The 23,752-nt window shown below is 45.4% G+C and overlaps 1 pseudogene; it reads right to left on the reverse strand.

The window, feature by feature from the left end:
* Positions 1 to 21,069: 21,069 nt before the first annotated feature.
* Positions 21,070 to 21,187, reverse strand: LOC134946498 (5S ribosomal RNA; annotated as a pseudogene).
* Positions 21,188 to 23,752: the final 2,565 nt, after the last annotated feature.

Below are 23,752 nucleotides of genomic sequence, written 5' to 3' on the forward strand. Positions count from 1 at the left end.
ATTGCATTCATGTCCTCCTCCCACTCCCTTCCCAGTCCCAAACACTAATTTTATTTATTTTTTCTATAAAAATGTATACTATAAAAATGTACACTACACTACAAGTACACTACACTACAAGTATGATGAGCAGGCAGCGGGCATTGGCGGCATCGGACTGAGATAGAAATTAGTGGCGGAGGGCTGAGTCAGTTGATTGTGGGCGAGTTTGTAAGCCTTTGGCGGTGGCAGCGGGCATTGGCTCGGCGGTGGTAGGGGTCATCGGCAGGATTCGGCGGACATTATGGCTGCAGTGCCTCACCAGCCACTGACCTCACCGCACGCCACTGGTACATACAGTACTGTGATGTTTAACTGACTTACTGTATACAATAGACAATTTTTTTGTAAGAAAAAAAGGAACACTTTATCTTCCTGTGATTGTGCTGTTCATTAATTCGTATTCTTCATACTGTATTGTACTGTAGGAGAGTGCAAGAAATTGTGGAGGAACTAACTCGTGAGGATGATGAGCGTACTGCTTCGCAAATAAAACAAATTCTCCATTCCAAGTATGACCTGGACATATCGATCACCAGCATTAGAAGGATGCATCGGAAAATGGGAATGACCTTTGGCACTACTAGGTAAAATACTGTAAGCAGTATAAAGCATAAATGCACACTTTTACACAGTTAATAATCCTTTGATAAGTGCTAAAACAATGACGTAAATCAATATACAGAGTGTGCAATATGTATATATATATATATATATATATATATATATATGTGTTTCAAGCAGCACTCTCAATGATCAGATACAATAGCTGGTGCCTACCTACAGTAGGTAACATGGCGGGTCCAATCTATACCAACAGTCAGGCGGCACTCAGATGAATAAACAGGCAACAGGCAGTTGTAAATTCAATGTTTCAAAGCACTTTACTTCATCATCGAAACACTGCATTTACAACTGCCGGTTGCCAGTTTATTCATCTGACTGCCACCTGACTGTTGATATACAGTATATATATTAGAGATGTGCGGCTGGCACTTTTCGTGTTTTGTATTTTGGTTTTGGTTCTAATTCCACTCTCGTGTTTTGGTTTGGTTTTGCCAAAAACCACCCTTTCGTGTTTTGGTTTTGGTTTTGGATCTGGATGATTTTTGAAACAAACATAAAAATGGCTAAAATCACAGAATTTGGGGGTAATTTTGATCCTATGGTATTATTAACCTCAATAACATTCATTTCCACTCATTTCCAGTCTATTCTGAACACCTCACACCTCACAATATTGTTTTTAGGCCAAAAGGTTGAACCAAGGTGGCTGTATGACTAAGCTAAATGACACAAGTGTGCGGCACAAACACCTGGCCCATCTAGGTGTGGCACTGCAGTGTCAGAAAGGAGGGCAGATATAAAAAAGGCCCCAAACAGCACATGATGCAAAGAAGAAAAAGAGGTGCACCGAGGCTGCTGTATGACTAAGCCAAGCAACACAAGTGTGCGGCACAAACACCTGGCCCATCTAGGAGTGGCACTGCAGAGTCAGACAGGAGGGCACTTTTCAAAAACTAGGCCCCAAAGAGCACCTCATGCAAAGATGTAGAAGAGGTGCAATGAGGTAGCTGTATGACTAAGCTAAGCGACACAAACAATTGGCCCATCTAGGAGTGGCACTACAGTGACAGACAGGAGGGCAGATATAAAATAAGGCCCCAAACAGCACCTCATGCAAAGATGTAGAAGAGGTGCAATGAGGTAGCTGTATTACTAAGCCAAACGACACAAACAATTGGCCCATCTAGGAGTGGCACTGCAGTGGCAGACAGGAGGGCAGATATAAAAAAAGGCCCCAAACAGCACATGATGCAAAGAAGAAAAAAAGGTGCACCGAGGTTGTTGTATGACTAAGCTAAGCGACACAACCACCTGGCCCATCTAGTAGTGTCACGCAGTGGCTAAATGTCAAGAGTGGGCCGCAATTGTTCAGTCCACTGACAGCATCTCCAGCACGCCCCTGTAATTTAAAAAAAAATCTGCAATTGGTGGACTTATACGGCAGTACCCCAGGACTAATACAGCAGTACCCCTGGACTCATATGGCAGTGTCAGATAGGATGGCACTTTTCAAAAGATAGGCCCTAAACAGCACCTCATGCAAAGATGTCGAAGAGGTGCAATGAGGTAGCTGTATGACTAAGCCAAGCAACACAAACAATTCCAACTGGATTTATACGTCCAAATTACTGGAATTATCCTGCAAAATCACTGGAATTATTGTGCAAAATCACTGGAATTATACGTCCAAATAACTGGAATTATACTGCAAAATCACTGGAATTATACATCCAAATCACTGGAAAAAAATGGCAAAATAACTGGAATTATACGTCCAAATCACTGGAATTAAATGGCAAAATCACTGGAATTATACATCCAAATCACTGGAATTAAATGGCAAAATCACTGGAATTATACATCCAAATCACTGGAATTAAATGGCAAAATAGAGGTTGAGGGCTTCCATCGCAATGTGTAGCTGAACCACTAGTCATGAACATAGGCCAGGGCCTTAACCGTTCCTTGCCACTCTGTGTCATAAATGGCATATTGGCAAGTTTGCGTTTCTCGACAGACGATTTAAATTTCTTTTTTTGGCTCTTTTTACTGAACTTTGGCTTTTCGAATTTTACATGCCCTCTACTATCACATTGGGCATCGGCCTTGGCAGACGACGATGGCATTTCATTGTCTATGTCATGGCTAGTGGCAGCAGCATCAGCACTAGGAGGAAGTGGTTCTTGATCTTTCCCTATTTTATCCTCAAAATTTTTCTTCTCCATTATTTTTCTTTCTGTAGTTATATAACACAATGTGCAGCACAGGAATGACTGATGGCTGATGCACAGGACACTACCACTGGTGTGATGCAGGACAACACAGCAACACTGTAAGGGACTTGTTGTTATTTTAATTATTATATGGCAGCAGTGGACATATGACTGCAGAGTATACCACTTTGACTGCCTGGTCACTGGTATACTCTGGGTGATGCACAGGACACTACCACTGGTCAGATACAGGACAACACAGCAACACTGTAAGGGACTTGTTGTTATTATAATTTAATATTATATGGCAGAAGTGGACATATGGCTCCAGTGTATACCACTGTGACTGCCTGGTCACTGGAATGACTGATGGCTGATGCACAGGACACTACCACTGGTCTGATGCAGGACAACACAGCAACACTGTAAGGGACTTGTTATTAATTATTGTACAGCAGCACTGGACATATAGCAGCAGAGTATACCACTGTGACTGGTCACTGGAATGACTGATGGCTGATGCACAGGACACTACTACTGGACTGATGCAGCACAATACACCACCACTGAACTGATGCAGCACAACACAGCACCACTGGACCAGACTTATACAGCTGCACTGGACATATGGCAGCAAGAGGACACAACCACTGTGACTGGACACATACAGCACAAGACACGGACACAGAGAGAATGGAGACACGTCCTCTCTCTACACTCTCCAATGCCGGATTGAAAATGGTGGCGATGCGTGGCTCCTTATATGTAATCCAAACCCCGCAAGAATCCGACTGCGGGATGATGATGTTTTGCCTCATTCTGGTTTCCGAGTCAGGCGGGAAAACCCGAGCCTCGGATCTGGGCTTGAATGGTGAAGTCCGGTAGGGTTAGTTTCTCTGAGAACCGAACCCGCTCATATATATATATATATATATATATATATATTACTGTATCCAGTACAGTATATACTGTACAGGTATATACTGTATTGTATGTACCCTGTATACAGTATATATATATATATATATACATATATATGTATATACTGTACTATATATACTGTATAATGTATACAGTATATATACAGTACAGTATGTACAGTATACTGTAATCTATTTAATTACTGTATATGATTAAAAAAAATTGGCTCTTCACAGGATATCTCCCATGATAAGAGATGTGAATAAACAAAGCATCCATTGAAGGTCCATGTATAGGGAGCCATATCACGATTAGGAGCTGGTCCCCTATTATTTTTCAAAGGTACTTTGGCGGTCATTGCGCAGGCGCGTCATACAGGTACAATGCGGATCATTGCTCTGTGATGGATTTAATGAAGAATCCATTCGCACAGCCGATCACAAGAGATTGACAGGAAAAAGACATTTCTGGGTGGCAACTGTCCGTTTTCTGGGAGTGCCGTGGAAAATGCAGGCATGTCCAGGCATTTGCAGGGCGTGTGCCTGACATCAATTCCGGGAGCTGACAGGCTGAAGTGATAGCAGCAGCTAAGTAAGTCCTTGGGTTCTTTAGAAACTGCCCAAAATCTTTTTGCACAGCTCCCCTGCACAAGCACAAGTGATCTTGCTATGCTAAAATACACTCCCCCATAGGTGGCGACTATCTTATCTCACGGCTGCAAAAAACTGCTACCATGCGATCAACTCAGAATGACCCCCTTTATTCTGTGCCTGTGTTCTGTAAAAATACATGCTGTACTGTACAATACATGTAAATTCACAATAAAATTAGTTGCTTATTAATGAACAAAATTTTCTTATTTCTGTACGGATCATGGCTAAGCAATGTTTTGAAGAAAAAAATAGTAGAGGGATGTATGGTGCCATTCGTGATTCAATATTACCCATCTCATCACAGAATATTCCAAGACAATGATCCCAAACACTCTGCCTCAGCCAAATTCATGGAAGAGAAAGGTATCAATTGGGAATGCACACCACCAGAGTGAGTATTGTTTTTATACTGTACAAGTAATGTTTGGATAGCACTGTTTCTACATTTGGAGTCCCATATATGCAGACATATAGGATTGCTGCTGGATGGTCCTAATTAGGGGGAATCCGATTACATTTTGTCATACTGTGGAAATAGGATTGCTGCTGGAGAATTGAATGGAGCTTGGTAACAGCTAAAAGCCCTCTTTTTGGATACTAGCAATCACTAATAAAAGAGCAAAGAAGATATTCAGAGCAAAGAACAAGAACATTGTAAAGTATGGATGTGGGTTCTAGCGCTCTCACAGATTTGATAGATTTCGACAGAGACGTGGACTAAAAGACCAGGGGATCGATAGGCATTAAGTCAAGCCATAATCCGGTACGCAATATTATTTTTGCGTGTGACAAAAACTAATTTAAAGGATATTACACTATAGGCGCTCTGTTGTTTCTTCCTCTATTTTCAGATTCCCCTTTGGGCTACGCATACCTAGATGCACTTTTTGAAGAACTGAGCAGCCACCCGTTACAACGGGGAAAGTGTGGACTGTTTGGCAATTAAACCAAACACAAGTTTTGGAAGAACTCATTTATTGGACTCGTCATTTGACCAAATTTATTTGTGACTTTAGATTGCACTTTTACAGTAAGGAACTTCGCATAATTTGGACAAGCGCACTGATTTACTCATTTACAATATAGCACTGTAGTACTGTAAATGTATTTTTTGCTTAATGAACAGTACAATACTGTATGTTTTATTATATCTTTTTAACTTCATTAATTAACAAAAAAAAAATTCTGTAAAGTTTCATTTTAGATTACCGGACATGAATCCAATTGAATCAGTGTGGGCTCAATTAAAGAGATACATTAGGAGTGTTGCAAAGCCAACTACAAAACAACAGCTGTTGGATCATGGGATCAAATTTTTTTGCCCAGAAGTACTTACACCTAAACATTGTAATAATTATATAAATCACCTGTATAAAGTGTTGCCTGTTATAGTTGAAATAAATGGTCAAGCCACAGATATGTAGTAATGTACTGTATTTTCTGTCTAAAATTTTAATCAATGCATTATTAAAAATGTTTATAAAATTGCATTTGTCTGAATATTGCGTAAGCTACTGTACAATATTATACATTATACTATACAGTAGTACTGTTATTGATGTGTATGAACAATTGTTTACAGTTTTATAAGTCCTGGATAATAGAGTACTATATATTTTTGATCAGTACAGTACATGAAAACTTTTTTACATTTATATTGATGCTTTTCCAATACATATTCTGTTATACAGTACGGTATGGTACATGGGTTTAAATGTACAGTATGATGTGTCGTTATGATGGAGAAGTGGTATTAAACATAGAAACATACTGTACAGTACTGTACTGTACAAACATACACTAGAATTTGACGGCAGATAAGAACCACTGTGTCCATCTAGTATGACTTTTTTCTTTCTTTTTTTTTTATCTCAACCCTTATTTGATCCTTACAGTATTTAGCCCCCCACCTTCCATTCTCTGCTCCAAACTATAGTACAGTACTTACAGTACTGTATTCAGATTTTTAGTCTTTCTGGGTACAGTACTGTACAGTATGTTTTGCAATGTACTGTAGCCCATGCACCATTTTAGTTGCCCTTATTAATATCCTTTTGAAGATACAGTATGGCCTCAAGAATTGAGCAGTGTATTTTACATGAGGCCGTACCAGTGCCCTATACAGTACAGTGGCATTAATACAGTACTTTCTTTATACTGCTGATTCCTCTCCCAATGCAGATAAGCATCTGACTAGCCTTCATCATTGCTTTGTTACAGTACATTGCTTACTTGCCTTTAAGTTACCTGAAATAGTGACTCCCACTGTAGATCCCTTTCCTCCTCAGTAGTTTCGAGTATACAGTTGTGCCATTAATACTACAGTACTGTATACTGTATTTACTGTACAGTAGCCTTTGGATTTTTGAGACCCAAGTGCACAATTTTGCATTTTTTGCCATTAAACTGTACAGTAATTGCCACGCTCTTGGACATTCCTCTACTCAATTCACAGTAGATCCTCAATCATTTGTTTTACCCCTCCTGGTGTACTGCATATTCCCTGTTGCATACAGTACCTTTGATTCTTCTGCGTACAGAACTTTCCCTTTAATGCCATTTGCAATGTCACCAATAAAGATCTTAAAAAGCACTGGTCCAACCACAGATTCCTGGCGTACTCACTGGTAACATTCCCTCCTGTGAAAGCACTCCATTTACTACTGTACAACTCTGTTTTCTATCATGCAACCAAGATCTGATCCATTCAACAATCTTAGTATGCAATCCCAAGCTTTTTAGTTCATTTAGCAGTCTGCGATGTGGAACAGTGTCAAAAGCCTTGCTAAAGTCAATATACTGTATAGTACTGTAAGCTATTGTATATCCACGGATCCACCTTTAGCCACCAATTTAGCCACACAGTCCAAAAAGTCAATAAGGTTTGTTTGACATGATCTCCCCCAGTGCATCCATGCTGTTTTGGATCCTGTAAATTGCTGTATTTCAGATAATCTACAGTACAACTCTTTCTTTTCCCTACTACTGAAATAAGACACGCTGGTCTGTAGTTGTTTGCCTCTTCCTTCCTTCCACTCAGTGCTGAAATGCTCAGGGAACCTCACCAGAGGGGGGAGCTATTGCTTAGAACAGTACATGTTGTCAATGTCTCTTCCTGCTTCGCCTTGCTAATGAGGGGAAGCAGAAAGCGTTATACAGTAAATTTACCTATTACTGTACTAAGGGCGTAATTCAGACCTGATCGCTGCTATGCGTTTTCACACAGCAGCCGATCAGGTCTGAACTGCGCATTCACCAGCGCCTCAGTGCCGATGGCCATCTCAGCCCTGTGTTCGCCTCTGCCTGATTGACAAAGGGAGGTGGTCGCTGGAATTTGGCCGCAGTTTAGGGGGCGCGGTCCGGGCAACGCAGGCATTCCCGGACCGTGCAGTGGGTGGGCCACGGCGGCTGCATGGCATCACACGCAGCCGCTGCACTGGTAGGGAGCTACTCCTAAAGTACAAAAGCATTGCCGCTGTGCAATGCTTTTGCACTTCTCCGGGCGGGTCGGGCCTGACATGCAGGGCGGACTAGCCCTGTGCTGGGCGTCCCCCCGCATGTCTGTGTAACTGATCGTAGATGTGCTAAATATAGCACATCTACAATCAGGTCTGAATTAGGCCCTAAGTTTCTGTTTTGGATTTTCTTCATGACACCCATGATGATGAATGCTTGCCTGTTGGTTAACCATGGTCCTTTTACCATTACACAGAGTACTGTACATAAACATACTGTACCACTCGGCCACTCAGCTCACAGTACAACCTTATCACAACACAATGTCGTGATTACTGTACAGTACTGCACTGCAAGCTCAGTGAGACAGTACAGTATTTCTAAAGTACAGTACATTAACTTCTCCTGAGGTTGCTGTGTATAGTAAAGTAATGTACTGTATCACACCTTTACAGTAAGACTGTACAGTATCTTTATAGGACTTATGTACAGTAGCTTTACTGTACATTGTTTACTGATCTGTATACTTTATTTTGGGAAAAACACTAACAACAATAATTCGGCCATCCTGACAATGGGTAATTGCCTTATAGGGCCTGATTGTACACAAATGCAGCTTTCCTCGCATCTTTTCTGCTGCTGTGTCTGAGGGGCAGATTGGGAAATAAAAGTGGCCCTGTACTATTGTCTAGAAGTGTCCAGACATGGGCCGCACAAGAGGTACAGTATAACGTACCGTGAAGCCATGAATCGGGACAATGCAGTGTACTGAGTGGGGTGGGTGGGCCGCCTGTCATGTGTGGGCTGAGGCCACATGGCAAAACCTAAAACAGGCCACACAGACACATTAACCTCCCAGGATTCTTCCTGGTGAGGCCTATGGCGTATCTACCCCTGACTGTACCAATGTGTCATGCATGATGTCACAACTGGGCGGACATGTATTGTGATGTCAGTCACTGGTGGACCCAGAAGCCAGGTCTGGCAACAGCAGTGACAAAGGAGTATGCTTGTACCAGGCCCCCAAACTCAGAGGGACTATGCAACCTCAAGAATCTTGGACATTAGTTTCTCATATAGCACTGGTACTGTATATAGTACCTTTGCTGTTTTAGAGTAACATGAATGCTAATAAGCACCAATATGAAGAAATATGATTTGTCTATGCTGCATACTGTACAGTATTTTTTTTATGTACTGTACATTACTGTATTAATGTTCAAGTCACAATTGTGCTTACATTTTTCAGTATAATACTGTATGTTACACGGTTATAAATGATGTGTGTATTTGTTTTAAATTATTTTATGTAATAAAAAAGCATTTTAGAACTTTGCACAATTGTACTGAGTGCTTCCTTTATGCAGTGGAGGGTAATTCCTCTCCACACATATTCTGTTGGTTCATACAGTACAGTAGTTGCCTACCCTCACGGATATTGCAGGAGTCTCCAAATTGCAATTCTCCAAGAATACCACAGCCTGGGTTACTTACAACAAGGAATTTGTAAGGACAGTGATTTGCGCCAGTCAATACAGGTACAGTTTGACTGCTACTGTACAGTATTTGTGCAAAGCAGTCCTGACTTTAAGCAACCCCTTCCTAGTACCCCCTGTGGCAGAGAACACATCCTGTGTAACAGCGAGCTTCTTACTGTACAGTATCACATTGTCTGCTAATACTCGGATGTGTGAGGTGCAAATGTTTTATTAGTAATACAGTAGGTACTGTACAAAGAAACATAGATTTTGACAGAATATACTGTAAAAAATGACTTTGACCATGTAGTCTTCAGTTAAACAGACAAAAGACTTTGGACAAGGTTACTCTAAATTGCATTTGGAATTTAATGCATACAGTAGAAATCTATCCACACTGTACTGTACATACTGTACAGTATTTACTTTATCCTGCCATTTACAGTATGACACGGCTTGAAATCCCAGACTATAAGATTTACAGCACAGTAGCCATGCTTTGTGATTTTTATTAAGTGTTTCTTTAATATGGTACTTTATACATATTCTACTGTATTATGGCAAACAAAATTGTTGGGTGTAGAGTAGGCTGATCTATAAATAAACTGTACAGTAAGTCAGTTTCTAAAGAAACACTGGGGCAGATGTATTAACCTGGAGAAGGCATAAGGAAGTGATAAACCAGTGATATGTGCAAGGTAATAAATGCACCAGCCAATCAGCTCCTAGCTGTTAATTTACATATTGGAGCTGATTGGCTGGTTCTTTTATCACCTTGCACATATCACTGGTTTATCACTTCCTTATGCCTTCTCCAGGTTAATACATCTGCCCCACTGTTCCCATCAGGGATGGGAAACCCTCAGTCCTCCAGCTGTTGTTGAACTACACACCCCAACAGTTCTAGCATGGCCAAATAGCAAAACTGTAGCAAGGCAGCTGGAGGACCGAAGGATCAGTGTACAGTGTGAAGTAAAAATAATTAAATGGAGCATTTTCTTTACTGATCCATGTACAGTGCTGTACAGGACTGTACAGTCTTTTCCACAGGAAATGTGTATTAGAAGTTTACTGTATATGTAAGGATGTGCCCTGTGGGCACATCCATGTGGCTGTCCCTAGCTGGGGGCAGTGCTGGGGCAGCTTGTCTGTCCCCAGCGCGGAGTGTGCGGCGGCGGGTGCCTGGTGCAGGGATCGGATGTTTCCCTGCACCAGGCTGTCGGCGGCGGAGAGCGGCGTGGCGGCGCTTTAAACTTGGCGCCGCTGGGGCCGCCAATGAGAAGCGCCGCCCGCGGCTTTTTGAATCCGGCGCCGTCCGCGAGCCAATCACGGCTCGCGGGGCGCCGGCCAATCAGGAACAGGCGCGGCGAGCCAATCGGCGCTCGCCGCGTCATAGGCCCCGCCCCCGGCATCTGACGTCAGACGCCGGGCGGGAGCCTGAAGGAGAGGCCGCGCCGAAGAGCGGCAGAAGACACGTGCGGGAGCAGCGGAGGAGGTCGTCGGCGCGCCGGAGCGCAGAAGAGCATCCGACGCAGAGGAGAAGACGACGGCCGTGGAAAGAAGAGCTCCGGTGGCCGCTGAAGAGGCCGGAAGACGTCGGGCTCCGGGAAGATGTCCAGCGGCGGCTGGACGCGGCGAGGAGACGGCGGCGCCGCTGGCCAAGACGGGCCAGCGGCAGAAGAGTTCCTCCAGGCCGAGAAGCGCTGCAGTGGTGGGAAGCAATTGAGCTGTGCAGTTCCCCACTGCAGCCTTCTCCACCGCAGGTAGGCCCTTCTAAGGTGCCCCCCCCCTCTCCTCCGCTAGACCACCGGGTGTTCGGGCAATAGGCCCGTGGGCACAGGCAGGCCCTCCCGGCCTGTGGGCATTGAGTCGGGCCCTCCCGGCCCGTGGGCATTGAGTCGGGCCTCCTGGCCCGTGGGGCATGTAGTCGGGCCCTCCAGGCCCGTGTCCAAGATAGGCAGGCACTAGGCCTGGGGGCACAGGTTGGGCACTAGGCCCATAAGAATAGTCAGGCCACAGGCCTGTGGGCAGTTAGGCGGGCACTAGGCCCGGGGCACATATCAGGCACTAGGCCTGTGGGACGATAGAGGGCATTAGGCCCTAGCGTATTTTGGCCAGTAAGTACAGATAAGGTGACCCTGGGCACAAGGCCCAGGTCACCCAACGGGCAGCAAGTTAGGCGGGCGCTAGGCCCGTGGGCGAAGTCAGGCCTCCGGCCTGTGTGCAGTTAGGGGGCGCCAGGCCCAGCGAAGCAGTGTTTTCCCCGAGGTGAGTAAAGGTGGCACTGGGCGTTAGGCTCAGGCCACCCTGAGAGTACGGTAGGTGGGTGAGCTGTGCGGTCCCCACTACTGGGTGTTCTGAGTCGGGTAGAAAAGGGACAGCACCGTTTTATGTTGGAACTCCGATAGTGTGATATATGTTGTTACCGTGCAGGGCAAAGTGTATGTGTTGTGTAAGTTGTGCATAGTTGTGTTGCACCACACCCACAGAGCTAGTTTGAGGGCTCCGCTGTTGTAGATAGTATAGGGTGTGACACTAGGGTACAGTTAGGCCCTGCACGGCTGTTTCTCTTTGCCTCCTTACAGGGACCTGTAAGTGGAGAAGATCGGAGTGCAAGACTTGTGACGGTGAGTAGCATCCGTGTACGTCTGTCCCTTGTTTGTCCCCGAGCGCCGGAGTTAGGATTGCTCACGAACGTGAGAATCCCTTTCATCACACTACGTGCGAAAGCGCGAGTGTGTGAAAGCTGGGTAGCTGAGGCTTTGTGCCGGTGATGACCATTCACCCAGCCGGTGAAGGTCGCAGCCACCCCTGGGGTATCCCCTGTTCCACCGGAAGCAGGGTCGATACCCCCTTTAATGTAGACCATTCTCTCCTCAGCTCGGTCGTCGGTCAGCTCCGAGAGGGAATCGCCGTGTCCGGATCCGAGTGAAGATTTCCAGGTCCGTTGAGGGTTCCGGTACCTGAAGGTGAGAGCGAGCGGCGCCTGGTGAGTACCGAGTCTACACCTGCACGGCAGCAGGCACCACCACACGCACTCGCAGGTCCAACCGCACCTCTCACATTTGGCGTAGTCGGCAGGATAAAAGAGACCGGATCACGGACACGATGTGGAACGCCACCAAGAAGACCTCCCTGCGGACGGCTCCGGAGAAGACTCACCCCCGGATGTGTGCGGACCAGAGCGACTGGGTGACGGTGTCTGGGGCAGACATCCTGAAGATGGTGCAGCGGTCGGTCCAGCGTGGAAAAGAAGAGCGCCGGGAGAAGGGGCGCAAGAAGGCCGCTGTGACGCCCTGCAAGAAATGTCGGCAGACAGGTCACTTTGCCGACGAGTGTACTTGGCGAGAGACGTCCCCAAAGAAGGTGGTCCAGGAAGCGGACCGAAGACGTCAGAAGGGCCAAGCGAAGAACGAGTCCTGGTGTTTGCTCTGCGGAAACTACGGGCATGAGCACAACAGTTGTCCCTGGGACGAAGAGTTGAGCCAAGACGAGGTTGATTCCCGGTGTGAAAGCTGTGGAGATCCCCGACATCGGCTCCTGGAATGTCCATGGACGGAAGACAGGACGGACTACGAGGCCACGGTGAAGCAGCTGACGGAGTCTCGTCAGCAGCTTTGGGACCGGGTGGCTGCAGAGCCTGTGTGTGCGCTCTGCGAGGCGAGAGGACATGCGCTTCCCGATTGTCCGTGGAATGAAGACCGGATGATTGCGGATGGTCGCGCCCAGAGATGGGAGGAGGAAACCAGGGAAATGGAGCGGAAGGCCTTGCTTGAAGTTAGTTCGCAGGTGCCCATTTCCTCTGAGCCGGAACCAACGGGTGAAGATTCCCCAGTGAAGGAGGTGGACCAGGAACCCGTCTTGGAGAAGGTGGCAGTGGCCCTCCCTTGTTGGAAGTGTCGACGACCAGGACATGCGGCCAGTGAGTGCCCCTGGGAAGATGCCGCGGACCTACTCTGTCCCAAGAAAGTGACCCCAGTAAGGCAGAATCCTTTCCCGCATGAGGCGGAGGTGGACGACTGGGAGGTGAAGAGGCCACGCTGCGAAGAAAAGCGTGAAGACCCAGTGACTGAGACGTCCGGAATCTCCCCGCGATGGAACCGTCCACGACCAGGACGTGCGGAACAGGAGTGTCCTGGGTACCAAGAGATGCCAGCGGAAGCAAAGGAGTACGCTGAGGAAGTAACGATGCCAGCGGAAGCGAAGGAGTACGCTGAGGAAGTAACGATGCCAGCGGAAGCGAAGGAGTACGCTGAGGAAGCAGAGGTGCCAGCGGAAGTGAAGAAGTACGCTGAGGAGGAAAGTAATACCCCTGTCCAGGTATCGGAGGAAGACTCGGACTACGGTGAGCTGTCCGCCGACGAATCCCTCCAAGAACAGACGGAGGACGACTCTGGCATCGGAAGCGCCGACGAGAGTGACTGGCAGGATCGGGTGGAGTCGTGCTCCCAGTTGAATGCCCTCCATGAGGAGGAGGAGATAGTCCTGGAGCAATACCTGCCGGAAGTACCGAAATGGACGGACGTACGGGGACAGGATCGCGATGCCGTGGGAGGACCCGTTCCAGAGGAAGACACAGGACCTTTGGAGATGCCCCACGAGGAAATTCGACATATGATGGCTGTTGCCCGGGAGGAAATGGATGCCCCGGAGGATTCCGCTGTTGGGTGGTGGTCGGTACCACGCCCAGAAGACAGGGACGAAGCCACAGACGATATCGGAGGCCAAGAGTGGGTGACTGTTGTCCCCGTGGAGGAAGATTCCCCTTGGTGGCCAACGTCAAGCGACCGTGAGGAGATGCCACTCCCCCAGAGGATCCGCCGATGGAGGTGAGGACGGAAGAGGAACCCGGAGCTGGAGGTGGAAGGATGTGGGGTCACAGCCTGTCCGGGCTGGACCCTTGAACACAACCTCGCCGGAGGGACCTCGGAATTCCCTGACCCGCGGACAATGGAAGTCGTGAGGAACTTTGTAGGGACTACAAAGGAAAAAGGGGAGGGAAATGTAAGGATGTGCCCTGTGGGCACATCCATGTGGCTGTCCCTAGCTGGGGGCAGTGCTGGGGCAGCTTGTCTGTCCCCAGCGCGGAGTGTGCGGCGGCGGGTGCCTGGTGCAGGGATCGGATGTTTCCCTGCACCAGGCTGTCGGCGGCGGAGAGCGGCGCGGCAGCGCTTTAAACTTGGCGCCGCTGGGGCCGCCAATGAGAAGCGCCGCCCGCGGCTTTTTGAATCCGGCGCCGTCCGCGAGCCAATCACGGCTCGCGGGGCGCCGGCCAATCAGGAACAGGCGCGGCGAGCCAATCGGCGCTCGCCGCGTCATAGGCCCCGCCCCCGGCGTCTGACGTCAGACGCCGGGCGGGAGCCTGAAGGAGAGGCCGCGCCGAAGAGCGGCAGAAGACACGTGCGGGAGCAGCGGAGGAGGTCGTCGGCGCGCCGGAGCGCAGAAGAGCATCCGGCGCAGAGGAGAAGACGACGGCCGTGGAAAGAAGAGCTCCGGTGGCCGCTGAAGAGGCCGGAAGACGTCGGGCTCCGGGAAGATGTCCAGCGGCGGCTGGACGCGGCGAGGAGACGGCGGCGCCGCTGGCCAAGACGGGCCAGCGGCAGAAGAGTTCCTCCAGGCCGAGAAGCGCTGCAGTGGTGGGAAGCAATTGAGCTGTGCAGTTCCCCACTGCAGCCTTCTCCACCGCAGGTAGGCCCTTCTAAGGTGCCCCCCCCTCTCCTCCGCTAGACCACCGGGTGTTCGGGCAATAGGCCCGTGGGCACAGTCAGGCCCTCCCGGCCTGTGGGCATTGAGTCGGGCCCTCCCGGCCCGTGGGCATTGAGTCGGGCCTCCTGGCCCGTGGGGCATGTAGTCGGGCCCTCCAGGCCCGTGTCCAAGATAGGCAGGCACTAGGCCTGGGGGCACAGGTTGGGCACTAGGCCCATAAGAATAGTCAGGCCACAGGCCTGTGGGCAGTTAGGCGGGCACTAGGCCCGGGGCACATATCAGGCACTAGGCCTGTGGGACGATAGAGGGCATTAGGCCCTAGCGTATTTTGGCCAGTAAGTACAGATAAGGTGACCCTGGGCACAAGGCCCAGGTCACCCAACGGGCAGCAAGTTAGGCGGGCGCTAGGCCCGTGGGCGAAGTCAGGCCTCCGGCCTGTGTGCAGTTAGGGGGCGCCAGGCCCAGCGAAGCAGTGTTTTCCCCGAGGTGAGTAAAGGTGGCACTGGGCGTTAGGCTCAGGCCACCCTGAGAGTACGGTAGGTGGGTGAGCTGTGTGGTCCCCACTACTGGGTGTTCTGAGTCGGGTAGAAAAGGGACAGCACCGTTTTATGTTGGAACTCCGATAGTGTGATATATGTTGTTACCGTGCAGGGCAAAGTGTATGTGTTGTGTAAGTTGTGCATAGTTGTGTTGCACCACACCCACAGAGCTAGTTTGAGGGCTCCGCTGTTGTAGATAGTATAGGGTGTGACACTAGGGTAGAGTTAGGCCCTGCACGGCTGTTTCTCTTTGCCTCCTTACAGGGACCTGTAAGTGGAGAAGATCGGAGTGCAAGACTTGTGACGGTGAGTAGCATCCGTGTACGTCTGTCCCTTGTTTGTCCCCGAGCGCCGGAGTTAGGATTGCTCACGAACGTGAGAATCCCTTTCATCACACTACGTGCGAAAGCGCGAGTGTGTGAAAGCTGGGTAGCTGAGGCTTTGTGCCGGTGTTGACCATTCACCCAGCCGGTGAAGGTCGCAGCCACCCCTGGGGTATCCCCTGTTCCACCGGAAGCAGGGTCGATACCCCCTTTAATGTAGACCATTCTCTCCTCAGCTCGGTCGTCGGTCAGCTCCGAGAGGGAATCGCCGTGTCCGGATCCGAGTGAAGATTTCCAGGTCCGTTGAGGGTTCCGGTACCTGAAGGTGAGAGCGAGCGGCGCCTGGTGAGTACCGAGTCTACACCTGCACGGCAGCAGGCACCACCACACGCACTCGCAGGTCCAACCGCACCTCTCACATATACACTAAATATACAGTAAGTGATTTTTTTTTTATTACAAACACACAAATGCATCCCAGACACAAATCTGCTGTACTGTACAGTAGAGCAGACAGCTTATGGTGACAGGACTCAGTTATCCCCACCCATAGTCACTGAGTATTTTAGATAGCATAATGAGATGCTCCTGCTGCATTGCCCTGATTCATGTAAAACCTTTGTGCATCCAGTATTTTTATTGCATGTAAAGTTACAGTACAGTATATTACAATAGAAAAAAATAATAATAAAGTGTCAGGAAAATAAAAGGCATGCGTACACCTCATGACAGATACACAAGATCATGTCTAAATGTAAGCAGTGATCCTTTGCCATTGGTTTTAGATTATGCCCTAATGGCTACAGGACTTGGCTGCTCACATACTGTGCTGTACTGTACTGTATCCCTAACTTCAGTGGACCATACTGTAGCTTAAACTCCTTGTTTTGCATCTGTATACACTATATTTATAAATTGATCATTCTACTTGACCTCATTGCCCCTGTGCAGTGTCGAACTGGGGCTTGAGGAGCCCACCGGGGAATGAGGTGGTAGGGGCCCATGTTAAGGGGTGTGGATTATCTCCAGAGGGGGTGTGTCCAACTACCATCTTGGTTTGCCTAAGCAGTAAAGAGTGCATCGGCTGGGCATCTTGATAAATATATACATTAAATACTTCTAATGCATGCATGATACTGTACCAGAAAGGCACTGTAAAAAATACATCATAGTCCTGTGCAGTATAAGGTAACATATTTATAATGTATAAGTAAAGTGCACAGTCTGGAACCTGATCCCTAGATGAGGAGTAGGGCCCAGAGGCAGTAGGGCCCACCAGTGGTCCAGTCCAACTCCGCCCCTGTGTATTTTAGCTAGGGGATTCAGACACTCCTTCAGCATTGCCTTGTATCCTGCAAAACCTATGTTATCGCTGGCTTCATAGCTGAGGTCTTCCACGAGGCAAGGGGTCATGGGCTGCAGCCATTTTGTCAACTTGCTATGCGATCGAGTCTGGTGTATCATAAGGTGCATAGAGCGCGCTCACTTATCCCTATCACCCCTGTGTATTTTAGATAGGGTATTGTGATGCTCCTTCAGCATTGCCCTGTAAATTGCAAAACCTATCACATCGCTCACTCCATAGCTGAGGGTTTCCATGAGGCAAGGGGTCACGGGTGATAGCCATTTCAATCAAGTCTGGCCTGCTACAGTTTTGTATGTGTACCATACGGAGCTTGCTTATCCTCATAGCCACTGTGTATTTTAGATTGCACTCTTCTATTGAATGTGAAGGTATAGTACAATAGATACAAAAAAAAATGTATACAGTGTCAGGAAAAAATTTACATGCATTCGCACTTTTGGAATCAAACCCGGGACTCTAAGCATGGGAAGCGAAACACTTTAACACTCGGACACATCGCCGCATGATAGATGCATAAGCCCATTGGTTTTGATTATGCCATAATGGCTACAGGATTTGAATGCTCACATATCCCTAACATCAATAGACCATACAGTACCTGTAACACGTTCGTTTGCGTCTGTATACACTACTATTTTTTAATGTGTGGATTTTGGGACTTGGATGCTCACAAATTCCTAATGTCAATGGACTAAACTGTGACTTTATCACATTTGTTTGCATCTGTATATACTGTACTACTGTATTTGCATCTGTACACTGTAATATACTGTATGACATACTGTAGCATATTGTAGCGTAATGAGACGCACCAGTAAAGTAGTTCTTACGTTGTAGCTGATTATTGTATTTTAATGGAGATCACACGCATACGCAATGGTGATTTTAAAAATCGACATCTGGTGGGTGATCGCAGGTATTACACTTAAAGGTAACGCCAAACACTCTGTGCGCCTCCCTATGGCTAGGCAAGCCTCCTTGCGCCCAGGCATGCTACATATGCCTGACGCCTCAGTCAGCAAAGATAACAGAGGCTCCATATGTATATAAAATGTAGGTATCGCTACATCGATGATGTATTCTTTATATGGAGTGGAACAGAAGAAGCTTTTAAGATCTACATCAACAATAATACAATTAATTTGGAATTTGATACAACAGCAAGCAGAGAACAGATTATCTTCCTGGACCTGGAGATATACATCCACAATAAAACAATACAATCAAAAACACATTAAAACTGTCAACTGCAACAACATGCTTCTGACAACAAGCAATCACCATAGAAATTGGATCTCCAACATTCCACGAGGTCAATATCAAAGGATCAAATGCAATTGTACAGACCCTGAAATCTTAAAAAAACAGAGTAAAGAAATGATGACAAACTTTGTTGAAAAAAGGCTACCAAAGAGATAAATTGGAATCAGTAATCATCACAATAGAGCAAATGGATAGAAAAGATTTACTGAGATACAAAGAAAAGAAAAAAAAAAACACTGTTCTCCCTTCCATTCATCACTCAGTTCAATAGCAACACCAATGTAATTGAAAAAATGTTAAAAGAACACTGGCATATTTTGCTACTGGACTAAACACTACGACCATTACTTCCAGAAAAATCACAGATAATATACCGGAAAGTAAAGAATGTAAAACAAGTTCTAGTTTCAAGTTACTTTAAGAAAGAACAACAACAAACTTCAAAGAACACCAAAGGATATTATAAATGTCTCAATTGCAAAGCGTGCAAGAATGAGAAAGAAAAATCTACCAAACCGATAACCACATTCAAATCATATACAACTGGAAAAAACTATACAATTCATGACCATCTTACATGTGAAACAGAGGGAGTAATTTACCTAGCTGTATGCCCTTGCGGTCATCAATATGTGGGCCAAACAAAAAGGAAGGCAAAAATTAGGTTTTCCGAACATATTTATAATGTGAAAAGAGGATTAATGACACATAGTCTATCCAATCATTTCCTAGAGAGACCCAACAAAGACCCAACAGGGTTGACATTTTTACCTATACAAAAAATAAGAAAGAACTGGAGAGGAGGAGATTTAATAACAAAATTGAAGAAAAACAAAAGCAAATGGATATTTCAATTAAAAACATTACAACCATTGGGACACAACATAGACATTGAATTAAATGTTTTTTTATGAATATACACACACACACACACACACACACACACACACACACACACATAAACTTCAAAATAAACATAATGTGGCACCTGGAATCTTTTTACTATTTTTTTTTATTAATTTTTGATGGTTAGTATAAAAATGGACTATTACCATCAAAGTCAACTAAAGGAATCACATGCGGTTCCCACATATTTTAAGTAACTTCTGGACTGGAAATTCCGTTTTCTCCTTTATGGATTAATAAAGTTTTAGGTATAAATATTGATACTTTTTAAAGCCAATACAACATTGAAAAAGTGCTACGTATAGCATGAAACGCGTTGGTGGATAAGCGGTAATACAAAGGACAACTACAGACTGCTGTCTAGTGGACCCGGTGGATGCCAAGTGATGTCATCCTTCAGCTTCCCTGCTTCACCGCTTCCCCGCTGGACGCAGCGGTGGTGAGATGCAATTACAACAGAAAGCCATGGACAACCGTCTGATTGCAACTAGGCTGCGGAATCCCGCAGCTATCGGTAAGGTAGGGAAAGTTAGGTTCCTAATCCCTGGAGAAACCTGTATTTTATACCGCTCAAGTGCTCCCAAAAAGATCTGTAAACAATTATTTTTTATCATAACAATAACCTTTTTTTTTACAGGTGCCACACATAACATAAGCACTCGTTTATCTTAATCACATGTTGTTATTATAACTTGAGCTGCTTTTACTGTATTTTTTTAGCGCAGAAAACATTTATACATATAGAGATAAAATTTAGTCATAGCCTCACTGCAACTTGTGTTGTTACAGCAGAAAATTGCAAAAACCCTCTTCTTTTTATTTTCAGAGGGTTTTAAAAAGTCCAATATTTTTATATAGAAACCACAAGTTCCCCTAATTTCACATCAGTCTCCTCCCCTATTATGCAGTGATTCTATTGCCATGATTACATTTCAGATGATGATGTTGATCTTTGATAGGAGCTATCTCGGAGATCCCCTTACTTTTAGTCTGAATGAAGTCAGCTATACTTAACCAGTTGTATTTTTGTCCTGTGCTCTCTGTTTGTGGTATTACTCTGTTAGTTTTATTATGCTACTAGAGGACTGGATTGAATTCCGCACAGGTATATGATAACTGGAGATTAATATGAAAATACCAGAGTACCTTAAATATCTTGGCAAAGTGCCATATTAAGTTGGACTGGTGGGGCACCCTAAAGTCAGTAATTGCATACTGTTCATCTGTTAGCAAGAAAAAAGAAAGAAGACTTCTTTGTGGGCGCATTCTTGAAAATAAATAATTGTGAGAAATTAGTAAAAAGAATAAAACGTAACTTTTAATAGAACCATTTTAAAGATAAATCTCCTATAATACAAGTACATGACATACATATAACACAACAATAATTAAAAAGGCGGTTGGCGGTTGGACTAGGATTGTCCAAGGTATCCAATCCCTGATAGTTGGGAAATCCCTGGCAGTGAGAAGCCCTATAAATAGTGTTAATATTGTGGGGACCAGGTATTAGCTGTATATTGGCAATACTGAGAATAAGTAAGACCGATAAATGGTAGGATAGCTGGAGTCACAAAGTTCAGATGTAAGAAAAAGTGTGATTCTGCTTTCAATGTTAGACTGGAGTTGTTTCTAGGTTTACCACCTACTACACCGAGTCTTCCCTGGTAATCACCCACCAGGTACTGACCCAGCCCTAAACTGTTTAGTTTCCAAGATCAGACGAGATTGGGCACAAGCAGTAAGGTATGATAGTAGGTATGGTATGTTTTATGCGTTCGTCTCCCGAATCATTGATGAGAGTTCAGAAGGAAGTGGTCAGAGAATAGAGAAAAGAAGGATCTGCTTTTGGTGTTAGATGGAGACCGAATGTCCCATCAGTTGGATACTGCCATGGGAGGGTGTCTCCCAAATCACCAATGAGAGTCCTGAATAAGAAAAATAAATGTACTCCAAACATTGCTATATAGCTGGATATAACCAGATTTCTCAGTAATACTGGTAAACCTGTTAGTAACAATTGTTGCCCTTTGCGGTATCAAAAGGTTGACAGACGAACAAAGCAGAATATTTTAACAAAATATAATGCAAGGGCAAGTTTGTAAAGCAATTAAATAGACCAAGATATAACACAATATTGGCCCTCATTCCGAGTTGATCGCTCGCAAGGCGATTTTAGCAGAGTTACACACGCTAAGCCTCCGCCTACTGGGAGTGAATCTTAGCTTCTTAAAATTGCGAACGATGTATTCACAATATTGCGATTACAAACTACTTAGCAGTTTCAGAGTAGCTTCAGACTTACTCGGCATCTGCGATCAGTTCAGTGCTTGTCGTTCCTGGTTTGACGTCACAAACACACCCAGCGTTCGCCCAGACACTCCCCCGTTTCTCCAGACACTCCTGCGTTTTTTCCGGAAACTGTAGCGTTTTCATCCACACGCCCATAAAACGCCGTGTTTCCGCCCAGTAACACCCATTTCCTGTCAATCACACTACGATCGCCGGAGCGAAGAAAAAGCCGTGAGTAAAAAAACTATCTTCATAGCAAAATTACTTGGCGCAGTCGCAGTGCGAACATTGCGCATGCGTACTAAGCAGAAAAACGCTGCGATGCGATGAAATTTACCGAGCGAACGACTCGGAATGACCCCCATTGTGAAAGGGCAAGTTACGGAAGCAATTAAATATAATAACCATATATGGTTTTGGCTTCTAAAAGTTGCTGATAAATTTAGGCTCATGCAGTACAAGAAATAGAAAACATGCACCTTTCATCAGTAGAGAATGTGCCTATTAACACAGTGCTGGCTCTATTAGCCCAACTAAGTCATGGAAGTGAATCAATTAAATAGAGAAACACACATATTACATGTTGTCATGCGCCGATGGCCGACCTAAAGTGCATATTAACTTTCTGATCACACCAGCTGATCTGTCATCTGATCACTCTGGTAGTGTTGGTTGTGTGAACCAGGGCTAAGTAACTGTCAGATAATGAGATTAAGTGCACAAACTCACCCGTCAGAGCATAGGCCTAGTAATCCTCCTAAATATATGGGAATGTATCAGCATTGAACACTTAAGCATTGAACATTTAAGCCCATGCATGATATTGCTAGTATGCGGGTTAACCACTACACCGTAAACACACACTGTAACCTTCTCTCCTGCATTGCGGATAGACCGCTAACCAAAACCCGCATGTGGACACAGTAACCCTCTTCCAATAAAGAGGGGACAAAATGGTATATTTGAAACAAAAACAAATGTTGATTCTCTACTGATGAAAGTTGCATGCTTTCTATTTCTTGTACTGCGTGAGCCTAAATTTATCAGCAACTTTTAGAAGCCAAAACCATATATGGGCCCGTTATTTTATTTAATTGCTTCAGTAACTTGCCCTTTCACAATATTGTGTTATAATATCTTGCTCTATTTAATTGCTATACAAACTTGCCTTTGCATTATATTTTGTTACAATATCCTGCTTTGTTCGTCTGTCAACCTTTTGATACCTTAAAGGGCAACAATTGTTGCTAACAGTATTACTGAGAAATCTGGTTATATCCAGCTATATAGCAACGTTTGGAGTACATTTATTTTTCTTATTCAGGACTCTCATTGGTGATTTGGGGGACACCCTCCCATGGCAGTTTCCCAACTGATGGGACATTCGGTCTCCATCTAACACCAAAAGCAGATCCTTCTTTTCTCTATTCTCTGACCACTTCCTTCTGAACTCTCATCAATGATTTGGGAGACGGACTCATAAAACATACCATACCTACTATCATAACTTATTGCTTGTGCCCAATCTCGTCTGATCTTGGAAACTAAACAGTTTAGGGCTGGATCAGTACCTGGTGGGTGACTAGAAGACTCTGTGTAGTAGGTTGTAAACCTAGGAACAACTCCAGTCTAACATTGAAAGCAGAATCACACTTTTTCTTGCATCTGATCCAGCTATCCTACCATTTATCGGTCTTACTTATTCTCAGTATTGCCAATATACAGCTAATACCTGGTCCCCACAATATTAACACTATTTACAGGGCTTCTCACTGCCAGGGATTTCCCAACTATCAGGGATTGGATACCTTGGACAATCCTAGTCCAACCGCCAACCGCCTTTTTAATTATTGTTGTGTTATATGTATGTCATGTACTTGTATTATAGGAGATTTATCTTTTAAATGGCTCTATTAAAAGTTACGTTTTATTCTTTTTACTAATTTCTCACAATTATTTATTTTCAAGAGTGCGCCCACAAAGAAGTCTTCTTTCTTTTTTCTTGCTAACAATTTTATTATGCAGTTATAAGA

The sequence above is a fragment of the Pseudophryne corroboree genome, chromosome 1 (assembly GCF_028390025.1).
Source record: "Pseudophryne corroboree isolate aPseCor3 chromosome 1, aPseCor3.hap2, whole genome shotgun sequence".
Lineage (NCBI taxonomy): Eukaryota > Metazoa > Chordata > Amphibia > Anura > Myobatrachidae > Pseudophryne > Pseudophryne corroboree.